This window comes from Pseudorca crassidens, chromosome 11 (assembly GCF_039906515.1).
Source record: "Pseudorca crassidens isolate mPseCra1 chromosome 11, mPseCra1.hap1, whole genome shotgun sequence".
Lineage (NCBI taxonomy): Eukaryota > Metazoa > Chordata > Mammalia > Artiodactyla > Delphinidae > Pseudorca > Pseudorca crassidens.
In genome coordinates, this window is record NC_090306.1 from 28,520,651 (window position 1) to 28,533,965 (window position 13,315).

At 38.3% G+C, this 13,315-nt stretch overlaps 1 long non-coding RNA gene across 1 annotated transcript in view; it reads left to right on the forward strand.

Moving 5' to 3' along the window:
* LOC137201781 (uncharacterized) overlaps positions 1-13,315 on the forward strand; it is a 42,932-nt gene that overhangs the window by 11,607 nt on the left and 18,010 nt on the right. Inside the window, exons 2-4 of the long non-coding RNA XR_010932319.1 lie at positions 4,940-5,067; positions 8,134-8,209; positions 11,417-11,538. This is a non-coding gene — a long non-coding RNA (uncharacterized lncRNA). The remainder of the gene's footprint in view (positions 1-4,939; positions 5,068-8,133; positions 8,210-11,416; positions 11,539-13,315) is intronic.

Here is a 13,315-nt window from a genome sequence, read left to right on the forward strand (position 1 = left end):
AACATCCATAGGCCTCCAGACCGTAGGCCTCCAGGCCTCCAGACCATCTTCCAAGAAGATGAAGTAGCCCGTTTCTCCCAGGTTCTTCCACTTAAAACTAAAGCCCTGAACATAACAACAAACAAACATAGGAAGACACTGAAAGGTGGAAATGAGAAGGCAGGCTTAACTAGGGACTTTGGGACTTGAGGAATAACATGGTGGTGAGTCCCCTGTGTTTCCTGTTGCTTCCCATACATCCTGGAGAGGGTATTACAGGAACCCCCAATCAATAACCACCAACAGAACAACAGACAAAAAAGCTTCAAAAAAGAAAACACAAAACCCCCGTTCCCCCTAGCCAAGGTATGAGGAAAGGGGTTGCCAAAGACAGAAAACCATTTGGACAATAATATGCACAGTACTCGAGCCAAGTGCCAGTGGAATATTGCACCCATCCCCTGTGTCCTGTGGTTTCAGTTGGGCCAAGCTAGGATTTGATCTTCCACACCACCCCACTCCTGCCGTCCAGAAGAGGCAGCGCTCTGATTCGCCACCAGGGCTGTTTCAGTGTGGTGCAGTGGTGAGCTGAGCCTCCACCCCTTTGCATTAGCAAAGAGACTTTCAAAGGTGGTGCCTGACAGGCTAGTTAACACTGGGCTGCCCTCACACAGTCGTGGGGTCCAGTGGTGGGACCTAGCCTCCGTCTCTCCCTGACATCAATAAGAATAGGATGTTACAGGTTGGAGGGAGTAGGCACCCCACTAACCCCCAACACATGGTGCCAGTGAGACCCAATGGGGTGCTGAATCCCCATAACCGTCCTGAGGCAGTAAGACAGAACGAGATGGCACCAGCAGGGCTAGTTGGCAGTTCTCTTCCTCTTACCCTGGTGTCAGTGGGGCCAGCAGGTAGCTGACCCTCTACCCACACCCGGCATCAACAAGAAGGAATGAAGTGGGAGGAAGGACAGCAAACACTTCACTTCTCCCCTGCCCTGGTGTCAAGAAATCTACTGGGGAGATGAACTTGCACTCCTACTAAAAGGCAACACAATGATATTAATGTTCCCACTTTTGGGGGGAAGGTGTCAGAAGGGCCAATAGGATAGCTGAACTTCTACTTGATCTGTCTGCAGTGAGACAATGTAAGTGCCCACTTTTGCTGGGGTATTGACAGTAGGGCCCAATGGAAATCTGTACGTAACCCCCCAGTCCTCATACTACACCTCCAATAGGATGACTTCCTCCTAAAAAGTAATAATAAAATTAAATGGGATACAGAGTCATGTAATAACTCACAATGTTTAGAATACAATTGAAAAATACTCATGGCACCAAGAACCAGGAAATCACAGAATAAATGAGAAAAGACAATAAACCTACACCAGCACTGAGAGAAAACATCTATTGAAATTATCAGACAAGGATTTTAAATAAGCTGTCACATAAATGCTTCAATTAGCAATTATGTGTTCCTTGACAGAAATGGGAAACAGAAAATGTAAACAAAGAACTAGAAGTTATAAGAATAAAAACAAATGAGAACAGTAGAACTGAAAAATACAACAATCAAAAAACTTTGCTCAAGAGTAGAGTGGAGATTACAAAGCATAGAATCATGAACTTAGAAGAGATCAATACAACGTACCAAATGTACAGAGAAAAATAGACTGAGCGGTAGAGATGGGAGAAAGAACAGGATCTCAAGAACCTGTAAACAGTAACAAAAGCACTAACATTCATATCATCAAAGTTCCAGAATAAAAAAAGAGAGCAAGTGGGACTGACAAAGTATTCAAAAAAATAATGACTAAAAAGTTCCCAATTTTTTAGAAGACATAAGCACAAATTCAAGAATCTGAGCAAACCCAAAGAGGAAAAACACAAAGGTATCCTTGTCAAGACGCGTCATAATTAAACTTCTGAAAAGTAGAGACAAAAAAAATCTTGAAAGTGGACAGGCAGAAACAATGCATCACTTATTGAGAAACCAATTCCAATGACAGCATATTTCTTGTCTAAAACTATGGAGTCAGAAGCATTGACATAACATTTTTCAAGTACTAAAAGAAAAGAACTCTCAGCCACAAATTCACACTTTTTATATCCACTTTCTTGTTTGACTTATATTAATGGACTACTAACTCATGTTTCTATATCCGGGCCTGCCATCACACTTCCCCAAAAATCTAGTCACAGTATTTCCAGAGTGATCTTTCTGAAAAAGAAACAAATTTTTCTTATAAAAATACCTGATTGTGTTATGAAACTTTTCTCTCTTCTAAGTTACCAGGTAAAATCCTTCAATGGATTCCCATCTTTCTTGGAGTAAAATCTCACATCCAAACTCTCTTTGTCGTTTTGGGCTGCTGTAAGTTTATACGGCAGGTTGGGTGGCTCATAAACACCAGGAATTTTTTTTCTCACGGTTCCGGAGGCTGCAAGTTCAAGAATAGGGTGCCAGTATGGTCAGATGAGGGCCCTCTTCTGAATCACAGACTTCTCATTGTATCCTCACATGGCAGAAGAGCTTAGGGAGCTCTGTGGGGTCTCTTTTATAAGAGCACTAATACCATAATGATTTCCCAAAGGCCCCACCTACTAATACTATCAGCTACGGAAATTAAGATTTCAATGTATGAATTTGGAGGGGAACACAAAGACTAGACCGTAGCACTTACTATACATACATGGACCATGCATGATCTGGCTTCTACCACCCTCTCCATTGTCTTCTTTTCTTACACTCCAGCGAGCATTTCTCTTTTTTTTTTTTTTTTTTTTTTGCGGTACGCGGGCCTCTCACTGTTGTGGCCTCTCCCGTTGCAGAGCGCAGGCTCAGTGTCCATGGCTCACGGGGCCTAGCCGCTCCGCGGCATGTGGGATCTTCCCGGACCAGGACACGAACCCATGTCCCCTGCATCGGCAGGCGGACTCTCAAACACTGTGCCACCAGGGAAGCCCCAGTGAGCATTTCTTATACTGATTATGAATGGAACTCCTTTCTGGACTGATCCTTAACCATTCATTTTCTGGCAACCATGAATTTATCTTCTCTTTTCCTCAAAACTTCACCCTTCCTTCATGTTACATATCCATTTCAATTGCCTTCTACAGGAAGCCCTACTGATATCGCCCATATACTACTGTCCACAGCATGAATTAAGGTCTTACCGTGTCTTCCTATAGCACTCTGTAATATCTTTTACGGTAACTATGGATCTTCTTATTTGAGTGTCACAGTACATTGAATTCTAGGTGGCACTATAATGATTTTAGTAACAGTAACACTGGTGCCTAGTTTAACCCATTGACATACTTTAGGTGTTCAATAAATGTTTGTTGAATGAGTGAATGAATGAATGGTCAATTTGAAATCTTAATCATGTTACTTTTCCAAAATCTGTTAAAAGATACCACAGTTTTCCAGAAGATTAGGGAGTCAGGACCTTAAACTTGATTTAACAGAGGAAATTTTTACTCATACATCATGCTTAAATACCTCAAAGTAAAACCATAAACCCAGGAATTTAAGGTTATCCATTTGGACTTTCAAGCCAATAATTAATATCTCCTGTCCCGACTGTATTAGATGGTTTCGATGCTCCACTCATATCTCCCCAGCACTCATCATTCCAGTATATGCTGATAGAATCATGCTGCCACCTGCAATTATCCACCTTAGGGCAGGCCAGAAGTGTACAGGAGTATCTGGGTGTAGCTTTCAACCAAGGACAGAGGGGACTGGAACATAAGTACTTCAAGTTTCTCACCGATTCTTGGGATAACTCTGAGACATGTTCTGTAGAGTTTCACAGAACTCCCCTGAAGTACTGGCAGCAGTTCCCTGCAGGAGTAATTTATTCGGTAATGCACCTCTGTTGGCTTCCTTCCATGCCTCCATTCTCAATTTCCACTCCACTTCTGAGTTTTCTGGAAGCACCTCCCAGATGAGCAGTTTGCATTCAAATTATTGCCTCAAGTTCTGCTTCTAGGGGAATTCAATTGATAGCCTCCTAACAACCCAGTGCTCCTTACAGAGCCGTCACTGGTACAAGTACCGAGGCACGGCACATTATGTATCACTCCTCCTAAATCCTAATATTTTTAAACAGATAGGAAAGAGCATGACCTTGAAGAGAAAAAGAGTTTATATGAGGATGGCCAATGGGTAAAGGGAAGGAGAGACAGTGCCATTTGTTTTCCATTAATGATAGTGTGAAATTTATGGGCAGATGGTCTTACAGGTGTGACTATAATTTGAGGAGCCTGCTCCCTTGGTTACAGAAGACTGCTATTGTTATTATTATGGAACCACAACCTCATGACTTTATTGTTTCACTTGATGTAACCTTCCCCTTTACCCTTAAATCTTTCTACATCACTGAATTGCAGCCAATAGATTTATTTTCTCCCTATGGCTCCATCACAAAAAAAGACACATGTGCGCGTGCACACGCACACGCACACACACACACACACAGAGTTTTGTGTATGCCAGTGCTAGAAAAGACAAGCTCATGGTGCATGTATGCAATGGATATTGTACATTACAGGTCTCTGTGAAATAGTCTTCTGCAGGTTCCTATGTTTATTTTATGAATAATTAACTTTAGTAAAGTTAATTTCCTGATGATCTTGTTGAAGACTGAAGAAAGGAAGTAAATTGTAAAGAAAAAGACTTCGAAACTTGCCCTTCTTGCCCTCTCTTTGTGTCTTGATGAACAAAGGATAACTGGGCCTTTTTTGAAGTCTTTGCTTGAGTTGAAGACACAAAATGCAACCTGCACTCTTATCATAATATGTTCAGTTCATGAGCACACAAACTTATAAACCGTGAACTTCCCTAAAGTTATTATACCATTTAGAAGATGTTTGCTTGGACGTTTACTTAAAACCAAACAATTGAGGTCTATATGTCCAAATAATTTCCTTCTCTCTTGCTGTCTCCATTTCAGTCTCTTGAGTTTCTGGGAAGGCCTGGTTTCCCCAAAGGAACGATTTCTGGTAGAAGTCTGAAGGTCTGACCCAAGAAAAACAAATCCAGTACAGCCAATGAATTGAGGACAAGAAGGTTTCCAATCAGGTAGGAACATTTAATCTCATACATTACGATCACCTTAAGTAAGGTGTGCTGATAGCTGGATATGATATAACTGCTTGGAAAAAGATGCATATATATTATATAACCTACCCCACAAGGAAGCTGTTCTCAATTCCCTTAGAGGTTGTGGTGTTTATCAGAGAGTGCCTTGGGGGGAAATTAATACAATAACAGTATGATGCTTTTTTTTTTTATTTTTAGCTCATTGTTGCCAAGTACACTTGGTGATCTTGGTGCCTGTGGTTTAATCCCAGGAGGTTAGACATGTGGAACAGCACATTAACCCTCTTTAGTATTTTCTCCCAAGACAAATCATTTTTATAGGTTGTCTCCATGGTCTTCTAGTTGCTTATCAAAATTAAGCATCAAGTCTTCTAAGTGAGCAATAGCCCCAGTCAGTGTGAGGAAATCAGCTTGGTTCTTATTGGGGCACAGCTTCTTGGTCTTGGCACAAAGTGAGTTCACATAGGGAGTTAGAAGGAGGAGAATGGGGCATGCGAAAGGGGAGTTCTGTGTTCTCATTTACCTGTGCATGTTGAAACTCCACTGACAGCTTTATTTTCATTAGCAATTTGTGATAAAAACTTAGGGTAAAGGGAATAATGAAGCTGACCCATTATATGGCAGGACAAAAGATAGTAGTGACATCCAAATCAGGGCCTATCCATCTCGTTTGCAGTTATATACTGAGTGTTTAGCATAGCATTTGACCCCTCATCAGTATTCAATAAGAAGATGCGTGTTGAATGACTTAGGGATGAATTAATGAATGAAAAAAGTTAATATGGTAGAAAATGTGTTTTATCCTTGTATTTTCGTGTGTTGACTTCTGTATTTCAAGACCCAGCACTGTAACTGACACATAGAGTATAAGCAATAAAATTTGTTGAAAGAACGAATGAGTCCCCATAATTCTAAGAATAATTTTAAGACCAACACAGACCCCATATCTGCCAAGGTCTATGACAGAAGTATCCAGAGGTGAAAGCCTGGATCTCAGCTAGTGGTAGAGCTGACAGAATTTATCTAGTTTTAATAATTTACAGCTCATCCCATTACATTTAGGCATAGTACCTACATGAGCCATACAATTAAATGTTGACTGAATAACAATGCACAACCTAGAAGTTGAGAATTATGTTTTATGTGGAGGACATACTGAGGACTTAAGTCAGGAGACAGCCTCTCAGATAGCTCTGAGGGACTGTTCTGAAGAGGTAAGGGAGGGCACAGGGTATTTAGGGGTTCTTGCAAAAAAAAAAAAAAACAGGTAGTTGGAACATCAAAAGATTACTGTTAATTAAAGAAACTAGACATCTTAAGTTAATAAATTTAGCACTTTTGTATATATGGTGAGATGCAAGAATCTGGTCTCATGGAAATCAGTCCCTTGATTTGCACTTTAATTATCTAGGGCCAGTATCCTGTTTTCTCCATCCTGAATCCCCTCAGGGTGCGGCTTTGGGTGTGGCTTCAGTGGCTGACGGCTTGATGGCTATAACATCCTGTGTTACCGATAAGGCTGGCTACATTCTTTCTCCACATAAATGACTTGAATATGGATAGTAAATCTGTGGATTTGCAAAACGTAATTCTTGGAGCATTTTTATAAGGACAAAGTTAAGGGCAATTTCAGAATCACTAGCGGCTAAAATTGCTATTTATACTTTTCCACTGGTAGGTAGTAATCTGCTGTTGCTGTCTTCAGTATTCCCAAGGGATAACAAAAGCCATTTAATTCAAGAAAGAAATGTAAAATTTAGCACAATGCAGCTTCCACAAAACCAAACACACACCCGACTCTCGCAGATATGAAGTAGTAATCTAAAATAGAATCCTGGAACTAATTGCAAAACAAGAGCAAATGTACTCATATTGGATAATTTTATTCTTTTATTAATGTTTGATTGATATATATATATATATTATTAAAGTTCAGAGTTGCTATATGGAGAAATAGCTTTGTACCAATATTGTCTTTGTATGTGTTTATCAATAATGTATGAGATTGCCTCCTATGCTCCTTTTCCTTTATTCTCCTGCAGGCAGTAGATGTAGTTATCAGTTGTTTTTAAAATTTCTAGGCAGCCAAAGGACTAGTATCACTTAAATAAAGACGGCAAATTGTCCCAAAGTAGGAACAATTTTCCTTCATTATGGAACATAAAGTCCTCATGTGAAAGGGGAAGAATTTCATAGCTAAAAGCTTTAAACTACAGAAGATTTATGAGTAACTATGTATGTTGTTTCAAAGTGGACTCTCTATAATTAATGTCTAGGGGTTATCTTTGGCATATAATGGATTTTGATTTTTCAAATATTATTAGATAATATAAAAAAGAATATATTTAATTGTATGTAAGTTATGAGAAATAATAAAAACTCCTGCAAACACACCACCAAAACTAAGAACTAGAATCAAAACTGCTGAGTCTTCTCTGTTCTCTACCCTGATCCCACCTTCCTGCTTTCACCAAAGAAATCACTCTGATCTTGGCTTTATGTTCAACATCCACATAATTTTTATCTGATTTTGCTTATTATTGAGATTTATAAAATTGATATCATACTTTAGTCTTCTGTGCTTGCTTTTTTTACTCAACATTATGCTTCTAAGATTCATCCACTTTGCTTTAACTAGTGTTCATTCATTTGTACTACTGTATAATATTTTATTGTATAAATACAAGAAAATGTGTTTATTATTCTATTAATGATATTTGGGTTGTTTTGGGCCTATTATGGACAGTACTTCCATGAACATTTATTTTAATGTGTTCTGGTACACATGTGCAAGATTTAACATAAGTAAAAGAGTAGACATACTAAGAGTAGAATTGCTGGGTTGTAGGGAATTCAAATAGTCAGCTTTAAAAAATAATGTTTTCCAAAGTTATGGAATCAATTTTCAGTCCTTTTGCTCTATAGCTTCACCAGTTAGAATGGCCAGTCTAGTCTTTTGTTCCCTGTTATTAGTCTGCTCAGGTTGTCCTAGCAAAATACGTCAGATTCAGTGGCTTAAAAAACAAGAGATTTATCTTCTCACAGTTCTGGAGGCTGGAAGTCCGGGATCAAGATGTTGGCAGTTTGGGGTCCTCCTGAGGCCTCTTTCCTTGACTTGCAGGTGACCACTGCTTTCTTGCTATGTCCTCACATGGCCTTTTCTCTGTGTGTGTACTTCCCTCGTATCTCTTCCTCTTCTTACAAGGACACCAGTCATATCAGTTAGGGCCCCACCATTATGACCTCATTTAACCATATTTATGTTTTCAAAGTCCCTGTCTCCAAACAGCCACATTGGGAGATGGGGCATCAACCTACGAATTTTAGGGAACACAATTCAGTCCATAACAATTTTAATTTGTATTTCCCTAATTACCGATAGGTTGAGAATCCTTTCATTTGTTTAATAGTTGCCTATGTTTCCTATTCTGTGAAAGTTCAGAGAATATCTTTTGTCCATTTTTCTACTGTTTATCTTTTTCTTACTTATTTCTATTGTTCTTTAAATACAAGCAAATAATCCTTGGTCAGCTATATATGACACAAATAAGTTATTTCATGCCTTCTCACTTTTTTTATGTTGTCTTGTGATAAATAGCAGCTCTCAATTTTAATGAAATCAAATTTATCTTTTAGCTTAGTGTCTTTTTGTTCTACTTAAAATGTCCTTCCCTAGTTTAATGCTACCCAGATATAGTATATTTTCTACTGAAAGTTCTAGTGTATCTTTGTTTTATATTTGAGCCATTAATGCACTTGCAATCGACTTGTCTGTATTACCCAATTTCTTTGTTTTCTTATGAATAATTAAGTTTTCCGGCACCATTTTGGAATGAATGGATTTTTTAGGTGTGTCTGAGCTGTTCTTGACCACTCAAATAAATTGCAGAATTGGCAACCCTGCAAAACCTCTATTAAGTATTTTTATTGTAATTGTATTGACTATATAAATTAAGTTGGGGAAAATTTACATCATTATGATGAGTCTTTTCTATCCATAAACAAGATGTATCTCTCCATTTATATAAGACTTCTTTAATATCTTTCAATAAGGTTTTATTTTCTCCATAAATGTCTTGCACATTTTTATTTAGATTTATTCCTAGGTATTTTTTTTTCCATTTTAAATAATTTTTAAGCTCTCCCTTTGTTCCTGGATTATAGAAATCCAATAGATTTTTGCATCTTGAGCTTATATCTAGCCATCTTGCTAATATTGTTTTTTAGTAAGAGAGAGGATTTGCTTAGCAAAGAGGAATAAATGTAAAATTAAATAAAAATGTTATGGGTCAGCTCTGGTCAATAGAACTTTGCACGATAACGGAAATGTTCTTAGTGCTGTCAGAAACTATAGGTACCTCGTGTAAGTGGAATCTGCAGTATTTGTCCTTCTGTGTCTGGCTTATTGCACTAAACATCGTGTTTTCAAGGTTCATCCATGTTGTAGCATGTAACGAAATGCCATTTCTTTTTTGGCTTAGAAAATCCCATTGTGTGTATATAGACCATAGTTTGTTATTCAACGGTTGATTGACACTTGGTTTTTTTCCACCTTGTAGGTATTGTGAATCATGCTGCTATGATCATTGGTGTACGAATGTTTGTTCAAATCCCTGCTTTCAGTTCTGTTAGATGTGCAGTGTAGGTAGTAGCATAGTTGTTGGATCATACGGTAGCTCTACGCTTAACCTTTGAGAAAGTGCCAGACTGTTTTCTACAGTGTCGTCTTGTTTTTAAACAATTATCACAAATTTTAAGCATATACAAAAGTATAAAAATACTGTGAGTGTTCCTTGTATACCCATGAACTCCTCCAGCTTTCTTATTTACCAACTGATGGCTGTCATGTTTTATCTATACCCCCACCTGTTTCACCCCATTCCATATTATCTTGAAGCAGCTCCGAGACAACATGTAATTACACCTGTACGTTTTTGGTACGTGCATTTAAAATATAGGACTTTTATTCCTTAATATCATTTTTTAATATTAAATACCCAGTGAGTGCTCAAATTTGCAGTTCTCTCCTAAACGTCATAAAAAATTGTTTATAAGAATTTTGAATTAGATCCAAATAAGGTCCACACTTTGCCATGGATTGTTAGGTCTCTGAAGTCTTGTTTAATCTATAGGTTCTCCCTCCATGTCTCTCTCACTTTTTTTTTCCTCCTTGAATTTTGTTTTTAAAGAAACCAGGTAATTTGTCCCATCTAGATGTCGATGATTACATTCCATGTGTTGGCAACATATTCTTCAATCCTTTTATTTCCTGTAAATTGGTAGTTGATCAGAATGAAGCTTGCATGGTTTGTTTTGGCAAGACAGTTTCATAGGTGATGATGTGTTCTTCCATGGAGACATATATAATTGTCTCTTTCTGTGGTATTAGCAGTCACTGATGATTCATACCTACATCCATTAATTCAGTTGAGGCTCCAAAGAATGGTGAATTCTGTTGTTCTTTTTTTCACTTATTAGCTGGGTATATTTGTACGAGGAGAAGATTCCCCTCATCAACTGTTTGGTTGCCCAGTTGTAGAGGCATGATTCTCTTCTTTTATTTAACAGTTTTCAAAATAATGAGTTGATTCACAGATATCCTCCAGTGGTGACCAGTTTTGTAAAATTTTATTTATTCCTATCACCGTGGACTCCGTTACAGTTATTATTCTAACTGAGGCCCTATCTTTGGCCAGTTGGAGCTTCTCAGTGACTCCTGAGTCCTTTTGACATGACATCAGTTGTTTCTAGACTTTTTCAGTGGTCAGAGCTAGGAACTATGTATGTTTGTTTTTAATATTTTAAAAATACGTCATAGGTTCCTACTGCTACTTTCCATTTAAATTCAGAACTAGAGAATTTTCACTTATCCTTTTCTGTCTTCTATGGATAGTCTACTTTCTCCCACCCCAAGAATACCAGTTCTCAACAATGCCTGAAATTGCCTCTATTTCCTAATTCGAATCCAAGTTCTTCTGACTCTATTCTACTCCTCTCCTTAAATCACAGCCGCTTTATGGCCCTTGAAATGTAAGATAGAACATAAATGTAGGTAGAACTGTTTATATCATTTTGAGTTACATGTGCATTCATTCACATAGATTTGCTTTTCCTTTTGCATGCCTGGTAACTGTCCATTCTGCAGTTTTAATGAAAATCAAGTGATAATTACTGGTTAAAGCAGCTTTGGAAAAAATGGCTCTCATCAGAATAACTGACATACAAAGTTTAATGTACTCTCCTGGTTTATATTCTGCCTTCTCTAATTAATTTTTTATTCTTTCCCTACAAAGGAAATAATACATATTTTCATGGTTTTGCCTTATAGGACTTACCAGAAACTATTCCTTATTTAAAAATTTGTACAATTGGGCATCAGGCCAGATGACGACACTAGTTTTAAATTCCAGTGTGCTGTTAATGGGTTTCTGAAAGAACATAAAGATAACGGTGAGTTGCTTTTGTTTTTGTTTTTGTTTTTCCTTTACCTGAACTTTGGTATGCATTTTGAGTGGGGTTGGGGATTTTTAACATTTTTAATAGTTCTGACATTAGTGTCAAGTTGTGTTTGGTAACATTAAGGTGGAAATGTCAGATGGTGCTAATAGAGTACGGTGCTTTTCCTGTTTATGGTCACAAACAATTTAGTTTAGTTTGGAAAGTGATTTTTGTGAGAGATATGAACTGAGCTAGCTTACTTATCTCTTTTTTAAAAATTTGAATGGAAAATACATAAAAACATAAAAATGTTCTTTTGTCCTATTTATTGGTTGAGAGGTGGAAGAAAAGGTTAAGACTCTCGGGTTCTTAGCGTACATAAAAGAGAAAACAAAAAGCAAAGGTTCGGAGTGAGACAGATCCCTAGAAGCAAAACAAAACAGAGTGGACCAGAAGAGCGGCTTCCTCATCATATATGTGTTTAAGGTATTTTTGCTGCTTTTACACTTCGGTGCAAGTGAGGAAGAACACTACCACCTCTTATTCTTATCTTCAGACAGGAAGAACTTAAAAGGCTGGTGTTTTCTTGTTTCCACTTTAAGATCTACTCTGTTGATAGTAGGTCTTAATAGCGTGTGAATTTTAAGGATCCACTTGCCTTTTTCTAGCATCTAACTATCAGAAGGAACATGGTGTTTGCCATGTTTTAAGACTGAGGAATCTTTTGTCTTTGGAACACCACTGACGCCCATGTGAAAGTGTTCATTTTGTCCTCTTTCTAAATTTAGCCAGAGGAGTGTGCACTTTATTAAATAAACGTAACAGACAGTAAATATTCCGTGTATATATAAAATGATGCACGTATATACATAAAACAGGGAGTAGGGGAGAAGGAATAGATAGAGATGGAGGTGGGAAGATAGGGGATAGGAGGCGAGAGAGAGAGGGAGAGACGGGAATTTCAAGATAAATTTTCATTCTATAACCTGGTTGCTTAATGCAGGTACTAGCTCTTAAATATCTTAAGCCCTATCCACAGATCTTCTGTGTACTTTAGCTTTAAAACTTGAGAGGCTTGGCCTGTCCTGTGATAACCAGGGTGTCTAGAAAGGAGGCAAATTATCTGATTTGTTTAAACTGTAGTCACAGAAATGTTACCTCTTAAGATGTTAGGACACAGCTGCCGGCCTACTCACTTCCTCCAGGCTCCTTTGTGTGTGTTCTGTCTGTTCCGCGTGGGCTAGAAGATCCTTACAAGTGCATGAGAACACGTTTGTAAACCTTGATTGTTCACATGTTATACCAAGTGTAGTCCATTGCATATGCTGACTCCTCTGTGGGTCTTCTGCATGCAGTGGGCTAACTTCACCATGCTGTCTGCCATTGCAGTCTCAGGACCTTAGTTATGATCCATTGGTGACTTTCCTCTGCTGTAAGGCCCTCCCACAGGTGCCAGGCTCACTGATAATGAGGAGGAGACTGTACAATGCACTCCCTAGAATTGGTAGAGACTCAGAAAATAAATTGTTTCAGTAAACACCGAGAGCCTTATAGGTTTGTTGTTAGGGCACGGGGATACAGAGGTGAGTAGAAGTCTTTGTTCAGTAGCAACTTACAGTTATCTAGGAAGAGAAACATGTAGTGAGTATAAGTGGGTTAATTATGATAAAAGAATCAAGTGCAGCAGGAATATAGAGGAGAAATTGAGGAAGGCCTGACTGAGGAGACAGCGTTTGAGCTGGGCTTGGGGGAAGAGGATTTTGCCGGAATGAGGAAAGGACAGCCCAGG